The sequence below is a fragment of the Myotis yumanensis genome, unplaced genomic scaffold (genome assembly GCF_028538775.1).
Source record: "Myotis yumanensis isolate MYYU_CA2020_CCGP unplaced genomic scaffold, mMyoYum1.0.hap1 SCAF_9, whole genome shotgun sequence".
NCBI classification, from domain to species: domain Eukaryota; kingdom Metazoa; phylum Chordata; class Mammalia; order Chiroptera; family Vespertilionidae; genus Myotis; species Myotis yumanensis.
Window position 1 is genome coordinate 80,718,212 of NW_027223760.1, and position 22,856 is coordinate 80,741,067.

Below are 22,856 nucleotides of genomic sequence, written 5' to 3' on the forward strand. Positions count from 1 at the left end.
TTTAGCACTATTTAAAAGGCATCATTACTGCCCTAATTGTGAGTTTTTAATATATGTTTATGGTTATTGAAAGCGTAGCAGGCATTTTATAGGGAGAAGGAAACCATCGTGCACATAATGCGTGATGGAACTGAGGTGACCTTCATGTTGAAGGTTGACTTACCTTTATTATAGCTTCCCAGAGCCTTACTGCAGATGTTCACTTTCTACTACATAAAATTACACAGTGGGTTTCTTAAGAGTAGAACTTACATGATTGAGTTGATAAGGTGGAAAGCTTTTTAAGTATCATGTGAACTTTGAATTTTCAGGAAATTGGAAGTCCCCTGTTCTGAGTCATGCTTACTTTTAAACACTATTTTAGTGAGGCAATGTGAAGAAAAATGTAGAATCCCAGGTTTTAGAGAACTGTTACAAGCCCATATGTATTTACATACAAAATTTCTCAAGTTGTCTTTCTAAATGCTGCATATATTAGTTGTTTTGAAAAATATTATTACAGTATTATATAGGTGTATATAGGATACTAATGTGCATAGGAAAACAAAAATATGTTCTAATACGTTCTTTGGAAAGTAAGAAACTAGAATGGGGACTGACTTTTTTAAAGGAAGTTAGTAGTGTGTGTGTGTGTGTGTGTGTGTGTTCATGTACTCATGTCCTTCCATTATTGTGATATTTTCTCTTTGCTTTACCCCAAAATTATAAGAGAAATAAATCATCACCTTATTTCTTAAGGGTGAGGCATAACCAGCATTTGCTCAAGCTTGCTTCCATTCTCAGTATTTGTGAGTAAAAGTAGTGAAACCAGATACAGAAAAATACTACTTAAATTTTTATATAGTACAAGGGTGGCATTGAAGATAAGTGGGAAAAGACTGCTGTTTCTACAAATGAGACCCTGTCAATTGGATGTCTGTATGGAAGAAGAATAACCTTGACTCTTTATACAATTTATAAAGTAAATGTAATGTAGAATTTGAAGGCACAACAAGAAAGATTTTAGAAGACATGGAAGAACTTCTTTATGACCTCGGGTAGAGAAATATTTTTAAACAAGAATCCCAAGAGCATTAACAATAAAAAAGATTGATCAATTGGACTACATTAAAATTGTGGATCAAAATTCACCATTAAGAGAAAAGAGAGAATGGGTGAAAATATTTGCAAAGCACATCATGTAGAAAAGACCCAGAATGTAGAAAAAAATGACAAATCAATAGAAAAACACAGAATCCTGAAGAAAATAGGCAAGAGACTTGACCAGGCACTTCACAGAGCAGGATATCAAAATGGTCAATGAAAATATGAAAAGTGGTGCAACATCATTAATTACTGGTGGAATACAAAACCAAACCACTAGTGTGCCTCTAAACCTCCGAATGGCTATCCAGGTTGACAATACCAAGTTTCTACAAGAATTTGGAGCAACAGGATCTCATAAACTGCTAGGGGGTGGAGATAAAAGTTAGATAAGCATTTGCAAAACCATTTGGTATTACCCCTTGTCTTTGAAAGAAGAGATTTTTTTCTAACGTTGAAATTCCACTCTACTTTCTATATTTTATGGCTACACATACACAGCAAGACTTGTCAAAAAGTGCTTAAGAGATAAGCTATAATTTGTTGTTCTATTTATTTGTGCATTTATTGGCAGTGTTCGTTGTAATGGATAAAATTGGAAGTAACATTAATGACCATGGAGAATGGGATGGATAAGTGATGGTGTGTAATTATACAGTGAAACCATCTATTGCACTGAAAATCAGCAAACCTCAGCTTCGCATATGACATGGATGGTGTGCATAAACACAATACTGATTAAAATATGCTAGACCCAAATAAAACATTTTCCCTATTTTAAGAAGGCATTAATTCCGAAGATCAAATACATATACATATACACATATACATATACATATATATATACATATATGTGTGTGTGTGTGTGTGTGTGTGTGTGTGTGTATCTCCACCCCCCCCCCCCCCAGGGATAAATGTGTCAGTGATTCTTATTGTTCTAATTGGATGACCTGCAATATCACCCACATCTATCTTTTCCAAGCATTTCTGCACTTTGGAGTAGATGCAGTTAAACCAAAGGTAATAGAAGGGGAGAAAATATGACTAATAAGAACCTGTTGCAAACTATATAACATTGTTGGTCTGTTGAAAGAGATCATCATTTGGAATGAGTTTTTATGTATGAGGCCTGCTCAAAGTCTTGATTTGCTTAGGGAATGTAAATTGTTTTTGTTAGACTGACATTACTGAGTCAGAAAAGAAGCCCACAAACCATGATGTGGATGCAGGCACCAGTGATTGAGTTGGTTGAATGCACCTAGAAGATAGTGTCACAAACTCTGATATTGATTCAGTTCAATTGAACTCTGTCCTTAAGTGTGATTTTCCCTCTAAAATAGAGTGTTGAGATGATAAGCCTGGACCCCATCCAGTGTCAGGGCTATGGCAGTGGGAAGTGTTTAAGAGACATTGTCACTTCCTTTCTTCATAACTTCAGGGAAGGTAAAAGAGACTTTGGGAAGGCTTTGCAGCCTTTTTCTAAGCCAAACTTTTTGGCTGGATATCACTCTATATAGCATTTCTTCATCATACTACCCAATGCATGGGCAAGTGTAAATCTCCCGGAGTAAGGAGTCTGTTTTTCTTTTGCTACAGAATGAATTGAACCCAAAGTACTAAAGAAAATCAATATACCGAAATCCAGGTAAGTAACTCATAATTTGTTCTTCAGAATGTCGAAGCTAAAAAAGGATACTGAAACTCTCCCCTTAAGCTTAAAAACAATAATCCTGTAATATAGAATGAGATCTATATGGATAAGTGAAAAAAAATATTCCTTAAAAGAGAAATCTGAGACTAGCCTATGGTATAAATCTGATATTTGAGCATTAATTTTGACATGAAAGGGAATTTTTGAGGGTTCTCATGATTAGTTGTCACTCCATGGAGCTCACTGATAAAATCCTAAATGTACAATGTCGTGGTGTTCTCTCTTTTTACTGAGGACATAAATTTAACCTACAGCGGCATAAATTCAGTCACATATATTGAGGACTGTTTTGATAGCAAAGGACATTGAACTCAAAAACAGACTTACTGGAAGAGAATTCTCAGGTTCTGTAGCTTAATAGTCATTAAATAATAACCCTCACCTGTCGAGCATAACTTTTCTGCATTTCCTGCTGATGCCAACAGGATGAATCAGATGCACTTTCAAGGATCTTTGTTGTCATATAATTTTTCAAGATTGATGCAATGGAGAGACCAAGATGGCGGCGTAGGTAAACACCGGAGACCGCTGCCGCAAACAACCATTTCAAAAATACAACTAAAAGACTGAACGGACATCACCCAGAACCACAGGAAGGCTGGCTGAAGAGAGACTCTACAACTAGAAGGAAAGAGAACAGCAAATCGAGGCTCAGAGGCGGCGCAGTGTGGAAAATACAAAGGTACCGAGGTGCGCGCGCAAAGCGGGCTGGTGGCTGAGGGCGCGGTTGTCGTTTTCTGCCGGGAGTGAGTCTCAGACTCTGGGCTCCAGATCCGGGCGAGTCTCTAGGGACCCAGACTCAAACGGGAGAAGCGGGATTATCCGGCATCAGTTGGGACCTGAGGGCAGCTTTCTCTCCGAGGTTTGCAGCGGCTGCCGGGGTTCTGAGAAGCAGAGCCTCTGGGAACGGGACTGAGCGTGGCCATAACTGCTCCCTCCACCCTCCCTGTTGATCCCGCCCCGCCCAAAACCTGCGCACAGCCATTTGCCGATTGCCTCAGGCAAAGGCTGGATTAGCACCTCCCCAGAAGGCAGACGTTTTCCACACAGCTGATTTCCACAGCCAGCCGGCCTGGTGGTCAAACCCCTCTAGTGTTAACTACAACAATTAAGGCTTGGCTAGAACAAGACTGCGCACAGGGACCACAAGGGGGTGCACCAAGAAAGCATAAAAGATGCGGAGACAAAGAAACATGACAAATGGAGGATATGGAGCTAAGAATCGCAATTTTGAGGGCTTGCCATAAATTTGTGCAGAGCCTCACGAAAACTAATGAGACCCTCGATGCTACGATAAAGAAATTAGAAAGTAAGCATACACGGACTGAAATAAAGAATATTATACCCAATAGCAGACCAGAGGAGTACAATAATCAAACCAAAGATTCGACAAAAAACACCCAATTGGAAAAGCAAAATGAAAAAAGAATCCGAAAGTGTGAAGATAGTGTAAGGAGCCTCTGGGACAGCTTTAAGCGGTCTAATATCAGAGTCATTGGAGTGCCAGAAGATGAGAGACAGCAAGATATTGAAAACCTATTTCAAGAAATAATGGCAGAAAACTTCCCCCACCTGGTGAAAGAAATGGACTTACAGGTCCAAGAAGCGCAGAGAACCCCAAACAAAAGGAATCCAAAGAGGACCACACCAAGACACATCATCATTAAAATGCCAAGAGCAGCCGTAACCGGTTTGGCTCAGTGGATAGAGCGTCGGCCTGCGGACTGAAGGGTCCCAGGTTCGATTCCGGTCAAGGGCGTGTGCCTTGGTTGCGGGCACATCCCCAGTGCAGGGTGTGCAGGGTGTGCAGGAGGCGGCTGGTCGATGTTTCTCTCTCATCGATGTTTCTGACTCTCTATATCCCTCTCCTTTCCTCTCTGTAAAAAATCAATAAAATATATTTTATAAAAAAAAAAAAAAATAAAAAAAAAAAAATAAAATGCCAAGAGCAAAAGACAAAGAGAAAATCTTAAAAGCAGCAAGAGAAAGAGGCTCAATTACCTACAAGGGAATACCCATACGACTGTCAGCTGATTTCTCAACAGAAACTTTGCAGGCCAGAAGGGAATGGCAAGAAATATTCAAAGTGCTGAATACCAAGAACCTACAACCAAGATTACTTTATCCAGCAAAGCTATCATTCAGAATTGAAGGTCAGATAAAGAGCTTCACAGATAAGGAAAAGCTAAAGGAGTTCATCACCGCCAAACCAGTATTATATGAAATGCTGAAAGGTATCCTTTAAGAAGAGGAAGAAGAAGAAAAAGGTAAAGATACAAATTATGAACAACAAACATGCATCTATCAACAAATGAATCTAAGAATCAAGTGAATAAATAACCTGATGTACAGAATGAACTGGTGATTATAATAGAATCAGGGACATAGAAAGGGAATAGACTGACTATTCTTGGGGGAAAAAGGGGTGTGGGAGATGCGGGAAGTGACTGGACAAAAATCATGCACCTATGGATGAACACAGTGGGTGGGGAGTGAGGGTGGAGGGTGGGGTGGGAGCTGGAAGGAGGGGAGTTATGGGGGGAAAAAAGAGGAACAAATGTAATAATCTGAACAATAAAGATTTAATTAAAAAAAAAAAAAAAAAAAAAAGATTGATGCAATGTATGTTAAGCATAATTCAAAGATCAGAAGGCAAAGGCATATGTAGCTTTGTGAATACAAGTCACTTCTGTGATACTTAGAGACATGGGTAGATGGTAGATATTGAGCTCTTTGCTTTCTTAACGTTTGTCAACTTCTAATGAAGAAGAATATAAGATTTCCAATGGATCAAGCCTTCTGGTGGATCGATCTATCTATCTATCAATCAAAGCCCATTAAGAACGAACGACTGGAATGACCTGGAATGACCGGTTGCTATGACATGCACTGACCACCAGGGAGCAGACGCTCAATGCAGGAGCTGCCCCCTGGTGGTCAGCGTGCTCCCACAGTGGGAGCGCCACTCAGCTGACCAACCCATCCCAGCAGCCCACCAATCACTCCCTCAGTAGTCCTACAGGTTCAATCTCTGGAGAACGGGCCAGGCACTGATGGACTAGCACTGCCTGCACGACCCTGACAGCACCTCTGGCCTCCTGGAAGTCAGCCTCAGGCACTGCAGCCACTTCCCCTCCCTAGATGCTCTGCAAAGAAGAAAGGCTATAAAAGCGGCCGCCGGGTGGCTCCCGACAACCAGCGTGAACTTTAGCAGGACAGATCTGGAACCTGGGCTGGCAAGGGCGCCCCCCCCCCCCCCCCCCCCCCGCCGCCTGGAGGGCTGATTGCACCTGCGGCCCGCCCCCCTACTTCTTGGGACTCCGTCCGTGCATGAATTCATGCACCGGGCCTCTAGTTTTATTATATGAAACAAAGTCAAATATAATAACGAAATAATTTCTGATATGTATAATTTGGAATGAGCACATTTTTCTAATAATCAGAAATACCACTTCTTTTGCAGACAAATGTAAACATTTTCTGCATGCTTGGGTACTATACATTATTGGTACCCAAGAAATACTTGCTAAATTGGTTTGTGTAGATGGCTTCCAAATCCTTAAAGTCTTATTAAATAAATTAAATGAAAAATGAACCCTTTATAATCTTTGTGTCATAAAGATTAAATTAGAGCGTATCTTCTCTTAGCGTTGCTATTCTTGCCCTAAATGTTACCACCACATAATAGTTGTGTGTTTTTTTAATTCAATAAGAATTTATTCTTTGTTGTTTAAAGTATTACATATGTTTCCTTTTCCCCCCCATTGAGCTCTCCCCTGTCATTCCCACCACCTCCTCCCCTCCCCTTCCCAGCATATGCCCTCATCCCCCTACTGTCTCTGTCCATGGGTTATGCTTATCTGCATACATACAAGTCCTTTGGTTGATCTTTCACCGTTCCTCCCCCCCCCCCCCCCCCCCCGGCCCCCGACTTCCCTCTGAAGTTGGATGGTCTGTTCGATGCTTCTATGTCTCTGGATCTATTTTAGTTCATCACTTTATGTTGTTCATTATATTCCACAAATGAGTGAGATCATGTGATTTTTATCTTTTTCTGACTGGCTTATTTCGCTTAGCATAATGCTCTCCAGGTCCATCCATGCTGTTGCAAATGGTAAAAGTTCCTTCTTTTTTACAGCAGTGAAGTATTCCATTGTGTAGATGTACCACAGTTTTTTAATCCACTGATCTGCTGATGGGCACTTAGGCTGTTTCCAAATTTTAGGTATTATAAATTGTGCTGCTATGAACATAGGGGTGAATATATCCTTTCTGATTGGCGTTTCTGGTTTCTTGGGGTATATTCCTAGAAGTGGGATCACTGGGTCAAATGGGAGTTCCATTTTTAATTTTTGAGGAAACTCCATACTGTTCTCCACAGTGGTTGCACCAGTTTGCATTCCCACCAGCAGTGCAGGAGGGTTCCTTATTTCTCAGCATCCTTGCCAGCACTTGTTGTTTGTTGATGATAGCGATTCTGACAGGTGTGAGATGACACCTCATTGTCGTTTTGATTTGCATCTCTCGGATGATTAGTGACGTTGAGCATGTTTTCATATGTCTCTCCGCCTTCTGTATGTCCTCTTTCGAAAGGGGTCTATTTAGGTCTTTTGTCCATTTTTTGATTGGGTTGTTTATCTTCCTTTTGTTAAGTTGTATGAATTCCCTATAAATGTTGGAGATTAAACCCTTATCGGAGATAACATTGGCAAATATGTTCTCCCATGCAGTGGGCTTTCTTGTTTTGTTGGTGGTTTCTTTTGCTGTGCAGAAGCTTTTTATTTTGATGTAGTCCCATTTGTTTATTTTCTCCTTAGTTTCCATTGTCTTAGGAGCTGTCCTAGAGACTGTCTTGGCTCCATTGTATGCTCTTGCGTCTTTTGACAAATATTATTTGAGCATAATGGCTTGGGTCAATTTCTGGGTTCTCTGTTCTGTTCCATTGTTCTATATGCCTGTTCTTGTGCCAGTACCAGGCAGTTTTGAGAACAGTGTCTTTGTTTTATCACCAGAACTTTCTGGATCTAATTTGTTAGCAATACAGGGAAACGAATTTTAAAGTCTCCATTTTGATGTGTTATATTACATTTCCCATGGTTTTCTGTTCTATTTGCCTTAAATTACACTTTTTATGACACGTCATTTCCTTTCTATTTCCTTTGAGAAAACATCATCAAAAGAATGAGAATATGCAACATCAGGATATCAGTATTTAGAATAAAACATGAATTTAAGAAGTATTGATAATTTCCCATTCCATATGAATAAATTCAAACGTATCTATTTTTATTAATAAAAGTTTGAAACATCCTTTGTGTCAAAAATAGAACATTTAGAAAAATCAGGTGATGAAGTGTGGATTGCACCAACAAAATCACATTGAATGAAGAAATTCACACCAGCTGTTTGTATTCGCTTAGAAACTAGAGCAGAGGTAGCACACAGTGCTTATTTTTGCCTCTTTCATCCACTAGAAATTTTTCCAGAATGTCACCTACATAGGGTTGAATTTTTTTAGCATCATTTCTCATTGTGTCTGTCTGTGATTTGAAGTAATTCCCAGTAGATGGCAATATAGGTACCATGTCCAGATGGGCAGTCAGTCAGCAGGTATGCCCTCTGAGATCAGGGATATTGTGGAAGATCATGGAAAGTAGCATTAGTGTAGCGTATGTTAAAGAATACTATTTCTTTTGAAATTAACAAATGTAACTCAACTAACAAGAGGAGGTTTATATATAGTGAAGAGGGTTTGACAAGCAAGGGTTTCAGTGGTAAGATGCTCTGAAACCTATTTCTCTCCCAAGCACTACAGTAAATCTGAATATTCTCACTGGGAGATAGAATGCATTATAGTTGAAACCTTTATTGCATTATCTAAATGCATAGGCTACAGTCTTGCCTATTACCTGTACGTCCTGACTTCATACCTGTGATCCAGCCTGACCTGGTGAAGCCTGCTCTGTGTCTCAGCCGCAAAGAACAGGCCTGTCAGGTGCTCCAGCCACACCTGCAAGGCGCTTTCTGGGACAACCTTGCTTCACACCCTGCCATTCCCTTCCCTGCTCCTGCGATATCGGCCAAGGCTGTATCTGCAGTTTTCTTACTTGTCCCAGCTTTGGGTTTGTGCATGGTTTTGGTTTTTCTAGGCATAGTGTTAATATTCTCTGAGGATGCTGACTGAGCCCCATCCCTGCTTCTTGTCTGGGGAAGGGGGGTATCAGTTCTAGTTCATTCTCTTGATCTGTCATTGACCTCCTGGCAGCATCTACTGCAAATCTCTAGGTGAGGACACTGTTCTCTGTTGTCAGCTGCCTAAAACCTAGTATAGCTAACAAATGCTGATGTTTTGAATTCTTGGAAAGACACTAGCACCTCAGAAGTGGATAATCACTCGGGGATGTGAGCACACTCCAATGTAAATGTCTCTGCTATTCCGGGGCTGGGAAAGCCTGCCCATGCATGGCTGTTACCACTGAGGCATTTCTGATTTCACATTCAGGCAAGTACCTGCAGGCTAGGAAGCTGAGAGAAGAGATAGCTTTGTTTCTCCAACAAAGCATTTCATTTTCCAGCTTTAATTAAAACAGATGTCTCATGTGAAGATTCTTTATTTATATAGAATCCACAGCTAAAGCATAGGCTTTTTACTCGCTGAAAAGCCTTCACTGACCAGGAAAATGAGGCCGGGCTCACCCAACTTCATTTAAGTCCTCTGACATTTCAAACATTTCAATTTCAACTGCTCTTCACAGTACCTTTCATACTAAGCTGTATGTGAGCTCCACGTACAGGTCTGCACAAAGCCAAATGCATTGCCAGGGGAAGAGAGAGAATGACGATTGACCAATCCTTGACTTCTCTTCTTGAATCTGTCAAGACTACTCACTGGGAAGTGGATTAATGGTCACAGAAGCCTCTCAATATAAGTCCCCAAGGCTACAGGGCTAACAGTGTGAATCCTCTAAGAAGGGCTGTGGTGTTCTGCTCAGAAAGCTCCTAAAGTTCTATGTTCAAGGTTGAGGGTGTGTGATGATTAACTGACTCATTTTGTGAAACTTCTTTAAGGTATTTTTCTCCCTCTAGTTATTTAATGGGTGGATGATCTCTCTCTCTCTCTCTCTCTCCACCATCTCTCTACTTACATCCTAAGTAGATTATAAGGCAGGGCAGCCCTGTCTTCCATTTCCAGTGTTCTATCTTTTACTCATCTCATCAGTTTCACTTTCTCTCTGTGTTATGCTCTTTCTTTCCACTCAGGTACCCAGGGGAAGCATTATTTTTCTTCTTCTCTTTGGCTCCTATTATACTAGGATGCCACCGATTATAATGCAAAAACTTTGAGAAGTAGGTTTCCCTATCATACTTCCTTTTGAATATGTAGTGCAGTATTTCACATAAAATGAGCACCAGTCATTTTTTTCCAAGATTGATTGATTGACTTACCTTTTCAATACGAAGTGATGTAGCAGCCTCATGAAATGTTAGCGTTCATTTCCCATATTGCTTTTCTGACAGAACATGCATTATACAGGCTATTTCCTGCACTTTAATTGAAAACAGGTGTTATAGATCATCTTCAGAAGACGGTAAGTGTGCATAAATTCATACATCTTGGGTGAGCATTCTTCTAGACTGACTAAAGTTGAATAAAATGATTTCCATTCCCTTGGGGAAGTGGAAAAAAACATAAAAAAGAATTGCATGCAATATGGCGAATATGCAATAGTAAACAGCAAGTAGGATTAACCTGTTTTGAATAAATATTTTCAGTTGTTATGATGTGTTAAAATTTTACTTTGAGATTTTTCAAAATACTAAATTATATTTAAAAAGAAGACTTTCATTCATAAGCATTCTAAATACATGAACAAATGGCAAGCCAATGATTGCAAATATTGTCAACAATGATGTTAACCATCATGGCAAAATGAACAGGAAGGAAGCTACATGCCACCAGGCACAGGAGAGTCCGCGACCTTCTTTACAAAGGGAATACATATCTATACATAAAGAAAATGGACTGTTCTATTTTCCTTGTGAAATCCGAATTGCAAATTTCAGGGTATCAGACTTGTCAAATTTTTGGAGGTATTTGCATTTAAGAATTGAAAATTATTTAAATTCAAATCTTTATTCAATTTAAATAGAAGTATAAAATGGTAACTGACATGAAACACTAGAGATTTTAGATATTTTAATAAAATATTCAGGTTTAACTTGAATAATTTAGACAAATTTAGACTAACTAGAAATACAGTTTACAGGCAAACCTATAAAAATCCTGTAAAAATATATGATGAAAGGTATTTGGTAACATTCTACTTTTTCAACAAACTCTACTGCATAGAATAAGCCTGCATCTGACAAAGCTTCTTATAAAAACATAGCTAACATTAAGTCCTAATGCTGCCTGTAGTTAGAATCTATTCATACTCACTATCCCCCAAAAGTATTTCTTTGTTTTCCAAGAAGTCAGTGGATTTTTTTAATTCAGGATACTGAGGACAAGAATCAATCCTTAGAAAAGATATATGCTACAAGAAAGAGTCCAATATTGGAGTTAGGATGAGTGCGCTAGTCCAGTGATAGAGTTAGACTGACCAAAGATGGTTATGTATCACGTCTCAGTTGGGGCATGGGTTAAAGAGGCAAATGTGCAAAAGTTTAAGAGTTGGAACTCTGGTGTTTGATTCCTGACCCTTATTAACTATGTGACCTTGAACAAGCCATTCACCTGTGTACTTCCGTCCTCTCCTCCCTGAATCTGAGAACTCTTGAACAGGTCAGAAGGTTAATTTCACTGCTTCTCTCTCCAATAAGGAGGGAAGAAAGGGAACCAGAAGACCTGTTAGGTGGTTATTACAGGAGAAAGGGTAGGTGGTAGCATGTCCACCCCTGCTTCCTTCCCTGGGCTTTCCTCTCAATGAATGGTTCCCTCATCATCCACGAAGGCAGACAGATGCACTTCTCCCTGATCCCTTTCCCCAGCTTGACTCTATTTGTCTCAAGTTTTAGGTATTTTGACTTGCGAAGCTTCCCCTTCCCAACTCGAGACCAAACTGTCATCGTCATATCTCACTCAGGTGACTTCTTTCTGCACCTTGTCCCCTAACAGGCATTCTTTGCCAGACCATCCCCATGACAGCCTCCAGTCTCACCTTTGTGTATAGGATAAAATATACTCTCTCCAAGATTCTTTGCAATCTGGCTCAAATCGACCATTGTCATGGGAATTATAATCTAAGAGGGAGAAAAAATATGAATTAAAAGTGTCGGTAGTTAATTAAGATTGTGGAGTCTAACTCTATTGTCCATTGGTTAGAACAATTCTTTATTATTGAACTGACAGGAAGAGACCAGTTTTGTATTGGTGGTGAAGGTATGCTAAATGAATGATAAAATTCAGTATCAGGACTAGTAAAATTATACTAGAAGGTTGGGCTGTTAAAGCAGGAAGTCAGGGAGACGATGAAAGAAAACCTTGAGAAGTAGGTAAGACTGACGTGGGAACAGGAAAGGTCTTGTGTGTGGAAAGTGCAGGGAAAGTTCCAGACGAGGCAGGTGTGTAGGCGTCCCGCAGTGAATTAGAGTGAACTGTGTGATAGAGGAAGAAGGTGGAGGTAGAACAGAGAGAGCTATTGAATAGTGAAGCTGAAGATGAGGCAAGTTCAGGGAGCATGACTGTAATTCTGATTTGAATATGCAGGTATCTCTCCACTACCCCACCCCCATTTCCATCCCTATTCTGCCATTCTTAATATGACCCATTGAGGTGAAATAGATTTTGAGAGCACGCATGTTATTTTTTCCTATATCGCTGCACAGTATATTCATTGGTTATTCACTTTTGCACGTGTCAGAATCGCCAGAGAAACTTCTAGAATTTCTGATTCAGTAGGTGTGGATTAATGCCCAAGAAATTGCATTTTTAATGTGATCACAGGGCTGGTGAAGGAACCCTATTCTCAGCAACACTGAGCTATAGTATCACGAAAAAGACGGGAAAATCATAATCTCCCCAACTCCCTTTGGGGAGAATCTGCTATGTATTAGGAAGAAATACTTGTGTTTGGGGAAGGGGATGAAACTCCAAAACGAAGGCTTAAGAAAATGCCTTCCAACTCCGGAGAGTCCTGCTCATTGGAAGGCCCTTTGCTGAGCTGAGCTTGGCATGAGTTGGGATTACATGTCTGTGGGGAAAGACTGGAGCTGAATTTAATCCCTCAGCATTAAAAAGAGAAGTTAAAACAGCTCAGGAGTAAGTGGAAAGAAAAGGGGCCAGGGAGGCCTTGTGCAGAGAGGGCAAGAAAAGTCTCTAGTGACGGTAAAATACAGGTGGAACTTAGCAAAAGGAACAAGTGTAAGCGATTTTTTAAGAACTTAGCTCTGGACATGTGAGCCTGTGAATGATCAGAAATGCTTTGGGGCAAGAGCATGCTTTGCAGGAGTGGAAAATACTGCTGTATAGACCAGAGATCCCAGAATGGGGCCGGGGCGGGGGGGGGGGGGGGGAGCTGATGACTGGCTACTGTCACCCTATAGAAATGATTCAAATATATTCATTTTAAAATGTATATTGTACCTCAAGCTGGGATCAGGATGATGGCTCATCTCTGTTGTAGTTAAACATTTGCAATGCATGCAACACTTATCAAATGAAATAAACACTTCAAAGCTGTCAATTAATAGAAAGGCAGAACAATAGAAATCTCAAGAGCTTTAGGGGCAAACACATCAGGTAAAAATAAATATTCCTTCAAAGGAGAAAAATAAACACTTTCCAGCTCACTTCATACTCTGCATTCACAGAGACACATTGAAATCAAGGTCATGATGTCTAAGAATATCCCCTGCTCATAGTCATTGATTCCCAGACTTATTCATCTTTGCTAAAATAACAAAGTACCGACCTGTCTGCTTAATTAGGCAAGGAAGATGAGACATTCTGTCAAAGAAAAAATAGTAAATAAGCCAGAACTATTCATGTTTCTGTATAAAAACTTCACCTCCTTTCTAATGTTGAAGTATATTTCTTTTCAGAAAAAAACTGGAAATTTAGAAATTACAAATTGTAAAATCACCTATAATCCCAACCTGTACAGGATATTTGTGTATTACTTACCTATACGCATTCTGATATCACATGCAAAAAAACACTTCAAATTCTCTATCTTCTAAACTATGTTCATTCTGGCCAGTATTGCTCAGTGGTTGTTGACCTATGAACCAGGAGGTCACAGTTCAATTCCAGGTTAGGGTACATGCCCAGGTTGCGGGCTTGGGGTGTGTAGGAAGCAGCCAATCAATGATTCTCTCTCATCATTGATGTTTCTATCTTTCTCTCCCTCTCCCTTCCTCTTTCTGAAATCAATAAAAACATATTAAACAAAAATATGTTCATATATCATTTCATTTTTACCTTTTTCTCTTTTGCTTTAGGTATTTCTCAAATAGACAGCATAGTATTGCAATTTATTGCTTTTATCCAAGTGAAAGGGATGTTTTCACCTACTGGAGAATTTAATTATTTTTATATGGGGATATATATATATATATATATATATATATATATAATTTATTTATTTATTTTTCAAATAAGCCCTGACCGGGAATTGAACCAGCAACCTATTGGTTTCTGGGTCGACACTCAACTGCTGAGCCACTGGGCCAGGCTGGTACATCTTTTTATGTATTATTTTTCATGCAATTTACAATATTTTCATTAAGTACAATATTAATTATGTGCATATTTTTGTTTTACATTTATTTTAAATAATTTATAGTTTATACAATAGGTTTGTAACAACATGTGATTAGCTTTATGATTTTCAAAATTGCCATATTCAAGAACAATTTCATTACTACTGAGTCTCTCTTAACGTATAATGAAGAGGTCAGCAAAAATTCTCTTGCTCCCCAGTTTCTCTCAATGCAATGAGATCTGCATTTATATACTTATATAATTATTATTAATTTTCATGTTATCTTTAAGAATGGATATTTGTGATTTTGCAGTTTTTGTTAACCTATTGCTCACCATTTTTAATTTTATTTTTTGTTCATCGTTCTGTGCTTGGCATTGTGCTTGGCATATTGGTGTTCAAAAATATATGTTGAATTAATGACTGATTTAAACTTCGTTTTAATTATACAGACTAGCCATCACAGAGGTGATGATATGAGACAGAATCAGGGCTTATGCCATCCTATAAATCTAACCTCTATTTTAGAGTTTTTTAATTAGGAATTGCTTTGAATCTGTCAATTGCTTTGAGTAGTATGGACATTATAATAATGTTAATCCTTCCAATCCATGAATGCAGTATTTGCTTCCGCTTATTTGTGTCTTCATCAGTTTCTTTCTTCAATGTCCTATAGTTTTTCAAGTACAGGTCTGTTACCTCCTTGGTTAAATTTATTCCTAGGTAGCTTATTTTTTATTGTTGTTGCAGTAATAAATGGGATTGTTTTCTGAGTTTCTCTTTCTGTAAAGGGGAGGAAGTGGAGGACATCTGTAATAGTGTCAGCAATCAAAACCCCCGTAGACATGCATTCCCAGCATTTTGTTCAGAGGGAGGCCATGAAAGCTGCACTGCAGAATCTTGGTCAGGATGCAAAACAGCTTGGAGTCTGTACGATCAGAGCTTTGCCGAGCCGGGTTTGGTCAGCATTTCACTGTTAGACCCCAGATCTCCCGGGGAAGAATCTCCTAGGATTCTCAGAACAAGCAGCTAGGGAAGAATTCCACAGAACGAAGACAGCAGGAGAGCTCCCGAGGCAAGGAGTCTGAACAGGAGCAGAGCAGATCTGTGGGAAAAAAATAATGCTTATGTTTTTTATGACACCAGACAGATACTTTTAAGTTTGAGGCTGGTCAAAGTTTCTCTTTGCATTTGTTGGTAAGGCAGCTGAGTCCTTAAGGCATAAATGTGGAAACTACGGCTTTAAAACATTGTTCTTACTCAGGGTTCAGGAAGAGAGCCCACGCGCCTCTGCTAACTTCTCCGTGTCCCACACTGTACGTGTCTCAGCATCAGGCAGAAGTCTCTGCTCCTGTTCCCTTAGAGGTGAACCAGGCTATTATTGCACTTTTTCAGTCCAGACACTTTTTAGGGTGGCCTGACAGGCTTTATAAAAGTCCTGGAGGGATTTATAAAGTAATTGAAGGGAAAATGACATTTTTACAATAGTGAGTGCTCTCTGACAGAATATGTTCTCTCTCAGTTCATTGCCGTCTACTTTTATGACTTTCAAGAAAGCTTTAGACTTTTTCCTTTTCTTTCTTTCTTTTTTTTTTTTTTTTGGTTATTTGTGAGTTCTAAAGTGCCTTTTGTGTATGTGCCACACTTTATTTATTGTATTTTCTATTTGATAAAATTTCCATTTGATAAAAATGGCACATAGGAAAATTATTGTTTGTTAAGCTTTATTTAATTTTGCCACTTAATTCTTTTGTATGTCTAAATGTGGGAAATTAATTTTCTTGTATTTTCACTGTACATAATTAACATGTTTGAAAATAATTGGAATTTTGAATTCTGGATCTCAATATTCATATCTTAGTAATTGTCTCATAATTCCATTTTTATGGACATAGTGAAATTTCTCTCCACAGGCAACACATTAGAGGCCTCATAGCCATAAATTCTCAGCACATTTGATATCCCTTGTCTTTTAAAGTGGCCAATCAAGGTATTTCACGCGTTTTTATTTGAGCATCTCTGATGGCTAATGAAGTGAGTCATATTTCAGATGGTAATTCACCAGGTTGGATTTCTCTTGTGATCATTGACTAGTTCATTTCTTTTACCCATTTTTCTTTTTTAAAAAATTTGAGGAAATTATTTATACTAACAGTTTAGCCTTTTATTCTGTAGTCATGTTTTTTAAAATATATCTTTAATTATAATTGACATGCAGTATTATATTAGCACTTGAAATGATCAGAGCTGGTCTTTGCTGTCTGGTTTATTTTCAGTTCAACATTAATTATATGTTGTAGCCCTTTAGGTTCCCAGGCCCTCAGTTATTTAAAAGAACTCTTCCTCATTGGCAGGTTCCGATTTCCATTCCCCCTTCCTCGTGCCCCTGAGATGACAGAGTTCTGTTCAAATTGTCAACCTCTCAGGCCCAGCTTTTTCTGTGCCCATGAACATGGTGGCAGAGCAGCAGCAAACGTCATTTTTACCTCTTCTGACTTCCTTTTACTCCTAAATATTGGCTCAAAAATTTCATGTTGCTGAAGTAACTCTTAGAGGGCGTCAGTGAGATGGTATTTAAATATTCAGTCCAGTTTTTCTAGTTGTGTCAGCAGAACATTTTTGGGTTATGACATGTCCCAGAATTCCTAGCATAAAAAGCATTTATTCCCCAGTTTCCCTGTATCTTCACTTGTACATCTGAATTGACTTTGCTTATTCCAGAACCTGCTAAAAACAAAATGGAGTCACTCATGCTAAGCCCCATGTCATCAAATGGACACTTAAGTTACAGTTTTGGCGCTCCCAGAAATGGACTCAACCCAGTCAATCAGGCATCTCCTGCTCAGCACAGTTAGGTGTCTGTGTAATAGGCCCCTCCTGTCACCCAGGGAAGAGTAACCTTGCAGTAACCCACCCACCCTTTTTGCCTAGTGTAACTCTCATCCTTGCTCCCTCTGCCTATAAAAACCTTTCATTCAGCACAGCTCCAGGGAACTCCTTTCTCTCTGCTACACTGATCCGAATTCATGGATCATTGAATAAAGCCAGTAATATCTTTAGAGTTTATTCAGTTGAATTTTGTTTTTTAACAAACCGTACTCTTATACTAAGTATATAGATCTTCGGGCTTCAGGATGTATGGGTGAATGCATTTACTATGGGATCATAAGAGGTTCATTTTCAAACCTCTTTCCTCAGATGAGAAATGATGAGATCCAGGTCACCAGGTTTGGCAAATACCTTCCGGGGGAAAGTGGCGTCATTCTTCTCCTTTCCTATTTTAGCTCCAGTCTTCACGACACTTTTGGTCAAATAAACTCTAATTTACCATTTCTTCAATGTTTTGAAGATGCTTTTTCTTATTCCTGTACCAATAGCCTTGTTATATTAATGGGAACAAAAATACTTATTAAATTCTACCTTTATTTTATATTTTCCTTTTTGTCCCTATTATGGAAAATTCAAGTTAAGACTGCTAATTCACAGAATCATTTTTTATTTTTAGTCTGTATTCTCTGCTTCCATTTTAGTTTTAAATTCTCTTCACAGTTTCACTCATTTCCCCTTATTTAATGGTTCCTAATCAGGACTTCATTTTCAACCTGCACAGATGCAGTTTCTTCCTGAATATCATTGAGAATAGAATTGCAAATATTCTCAAATTTATTTTGTCCTTTTTTTTCTATTTCATCAGAAGATAGTTTTAGATAGTTTACGAAAGGTGCATTTCTATTTGGAGTGTTTTCTTATGCTTAATGAGGCTTTTTAAAATTATGTTTTTAAAGAGAGCTTTCTTCTTTTTAAGTAGAGAATTGGTATAGTATCTGTCCAATTGCTTGTATTCCTATTTTAATATGTTCAACTAGTCCATTCTTAACAAAACAATGTAGAAATGTTTGGGTTGGCCATAACTAAACATTGCTAACTTAGAAATACAGAATCTCTTTGGGAATAAAAGGCAGGCCAATATTAGCTTGGCTTCTGTGTCAATTAATTTTGTATTTCACATTTCATGTGGTAGAGGGAAAATCAGTGTTCCATGTATACCACACGTAAGCTTGTGCCCACACTACACAAAATCCAGATGTGGTGTGACCGCCTTTGTCCCTGGGGTTCCCATAGGTGAGTGAGGGGGATGTTTATATTGCATGTGCCCCATAGCCTATCTCTGATTCCAGCTTTTATTGATTGATAAGGTTTCCTTCCATTTTCTTCCATGTGGTATGTTCCTATGTGTAATCAGGAGGCAAGTAGAGTGTCTCTTTTCTCCCATCTGGTTATGTCCATACTAATTTCAGGAGAAATTAATAAAAATTCACATTCTGTGGATATTCTTCTGAATTTATTAAAATCTAATTTTAATGCATTGTTTTGATTTTTTTTTTAAAGTAGGAGCAGTGAAATTAGATGTGTGCTCAGGTGTTACCTTACCTGAAAGTATACAATATTTTTTAAGCATTGTTTCTATTTAACCTGAAGATTTAACCTATCAAAGTAACTAAAATATTGCTTTTTAATATATATATATATATAATTCAATTGATTCCAGAGAGGAAGGGAGAGGAGGGGAGAGAGAGAGAGAGAGAGAGAGAGAGAGAAACATCAGTGATGTGAATCATCTATCCGCTGCCTCCTGCATGCCCCCTATTGGGGATTGAGCCTGTAATCTGGGCGTGTGCCCTGACTAAGAATTGAACTGTGACTCAAGGTTCATGGGTCAATGCTCAACCACTGAGCTACACCAGCTGGATGGATATTGCTTTTTGAAAAAAATTAGATTTCATCAATTCCATCTTTATGAACTTAGTCATTTTATTTTATACTTATTGAAAGACCTCTTTTAAACATATACACACATAATCATACAGCATTATTTACATACATTAAAGTAAAAATAAGCAAAACAAATTGATGTTATTTCTAAAATGTCTAAACATTCTGAGATTTACTGTTTTTAATATCTTTGCAACTCAGAAGCATAGTGACTTTATTAAATAATTGATACTCTCGACCTACATCTCCTGGAACAGTTATTTGCTTGGTTTTCTGCCCCTGAATTTGTCTAACCTTCACGGCGTGTGTCATTCAGTTCCTACTTGTTCCTTTACTCTTTCCCCCAAACTCTGGGGTCTATCTGGTACAGTTGCCAAGGGAACTTGGAGAACTAGATTCCAATTTGCCTTGCCTCTGTCTACTATTAATGGTGTGCCCCAAACTGTCTTACGATATTCCTTTTTTATGTTTCCCCGTCAGCCAGTAAAGAAGAGTATTAGTGAAGTATGCAGAACTCCTCCCAAAAATCAGTGTGGATGTTTGCTAACAATCCACATTTCAGAGTCTATACTATATTTCTTGAGATAGGATATCTTGGGGGTTAGTTTAGAGATCTGAATACTTACCAAGCTCAGTGGGTGACGGTTATGTATGCTGAAGTTTGAGATCCACTGCCACCATAATTCAGAGCAAGACTTGGAATTACACAGATATGGGTTCTAATCCTACTATATGTAGGATTATTAAAATGAACATAACATGTGTGGTTCATTTTACACATTGACGTGTAGTATAGTATAGACCAGTGATGGCGAACCTATGACATGCGTGTCAGAGGTGACACACGAACTCATTTTTTTGGTTGATTTTTCTTTGTTAAATGGCATTTAAATATATAAAAGAAATATCAAAAATATAAATCTTTGTTTTACTATGGTTGCAAATATCAAAAAATTCCTATATGTGACACGGCACCAGAGTTAAGTTAGGGTTTTCAAAATGCTGACATGTCGAGCTCAAAAGGTTCACCATCACTGGTATAGACTGTAGTGTAGACTAGCTGTGAGGAGATAGTGAGTAATACCTATAATCTCTTAGCACCATTCCTGGAACCTGCTTATTTCATAAAATCTGAGATGTCATTGATTTAAAGAAGTATGATTATTTAACTTATAGTAGAAAGAAGAGGAATTACACTAGGACACAATCACTTAAACATTTTATTTTGTATATATTTACTAATCATTTTATCAAAACTAGGAGATATGTTTTTTTGGCTCCTGTGTTACTTCTATTCCTAATTCTACAGAATAAAATCAGAGTTATTCAAATTGACTTTCAAAGCCCTGGGTAGTCTGGTTCCATATTGATTCTTGCATGCTATCTCCTTATGCTCGCTTCTGGAAACCTCTGCTCCAGTCAGGTTGATCTTGTCACGGTCCTCTGAACACACCATGAGCATGCCTGCCTTCCTGCCTTCCCCCTTCTTCCTCAGGCATCTCCCCAGCCAAAGTAAATTTCCTTCTCTTTTTTTCCTCCAGGGTTGCCTTGATTATAATATCCTCTCCTATTCTATAATATTCTTGTATTTCCCTGCCATTTGTTCACTCAGCAAATATTTCTCGAGTACCTATTATTACCAGGCACTTGACTCAGATAAACAAAAGCCTTGGTCATCAGAGAACAATAAAGGGTGTAGGAAGTAAAATAATAAACAGAACTGTAACATATTTTTAGATTCTGATGATCATACTAAGATAAATGAGAGTGATCGGAATAGTTTCATAGACTTTATTAATAGCTGTCAATTCCAGTCCTTGGTGCATTTAAATGTTATGCCTTGGATTGTAATTTTATTCATATATATATATCTCGCCTCTATAATGAAAGCATAAAATCAGAGGCTGAATTAATTTGTATCTGCCGTAAAACTAGCAGTACATTAAGAAACAAAGCAATTCAAATGTTGTTCCTTTTGCCCATAAGATGACTTATATCACCAGGTATGTAAACATGTTAACCCTCACATGAAAACAGCTATCTATGACCTAGACTGATTCTTGTGTTTCCCTACCCTGCTTTTCAACAGGGCGGTGTTCATCGTATGTTCTCATTGAGGATGAGGAAGAGTAGGAATGACTTGGAGGAGGTGAGGCTTGTCTACTTGCTAAAGAATTGACCAACAACTCCGTCCCGGCGAGTGGAAGGGCAGAGGGTAGATTCCTATGTTCCCAGTGTCCTCCAGGGCCACGGAATTCACTAATGGCAGATTCTTAGTATTGCAACCACAGTGCAGAAAGGTCTAGGTAGCAACAGCTCTGCCCAGAATATTTAAGCTGAGATTGACAGATTGCATCAGGTGGTGACAAACTATAGCCAGGATCCAATAAATGATGAAACAGGGAGAATGGGTGCTCACATATGAGCATTGTAGAATTGCATTGAGTATTCAGAGTGTAGGTCCTTTTGCCTCTTATTGTTAAAAGCAAAGATGTTAACATTTTTCCATAGGTTTAATAAGTATCTAATGTTCTGACCAAGTGTATAATATTAACCTACAATTCTGTAGATACCAGGTTTTTAGCATAATCCTATATAATAAGAGAGGAATATGCTAATTAGCTGTTATGCCCTGAGGTGTAATGACCAAGAGCATCAGGACCAGATCACAGATCAGCAGGAGGGTGGGCCAGTGAGGTACAAGCTGGTTGCAGAGAGCTACAGGAGGGGGCAGGGCAGCAAGCTATGAGGGAAGGTAGAGGGGCGGGGCGGGGGGGGGGGGGCTACAGGAGGGCTGCAGTGACCCACTGGCTACAAGTGGGTGGCAGAGAGCTACAGGAGAGGGCAGGGCAACAAGCTATGGGGGGGGGGGGGGCGGGGGGGAGCTACAGGAGGGCGGCAGCGACCTACTGGCACACGGATTCCTATGCGGGGCTACTAGTATTTGTATAATTTTGTAAAAATTACAACTTCCTATTCATGCTTATGGAAATAATTAAAATGTACCTTTTACTCTTGAATTGTAAATGACATCTGTGAATAACTTCCCATAAAATCGGTAGGAAAGTGTCCTGGCCTTTCCCGCTTCTCTGCCGGCACCTGCAGAGTTCCCATCTCACTTTGGAAATTGATAGTGGCTGTGGCTCCACAGGACATGATGTCAGGCCCCTTGGAACTGGAGATAAACCATCTCCCCAAATGTCTCCTTTGTGAAGGGGCCCACAAGGGAAAATCTCAATTCTTCTCCTGCTCTTTGGAGTTTAATCAGAGATCCCTTTTGGCAAATGACTTCCCTTTTCCTCTTTTATTCATGAGTTCACCATTTCTCCCCTTTTATTTTTCAAGAGGCATTCTATCTTAAACCGCAACACATGTATTATCTTAAAATGCCTTATATGTGTTATGCCTACCTATGAAAACAGATACACAATAACCGAAACAAAAGTTTCTAGCAAAACTCAAGTAATGACTATTTAATGGCACCAATTACTAGTACCTGAAAAATAATCAAAGATGTTAGGTTTAGTCATCACTCAGAGCTGTTCATCAAATTGCCTATATTTCCCTTCCTGTTCTTTTATTTT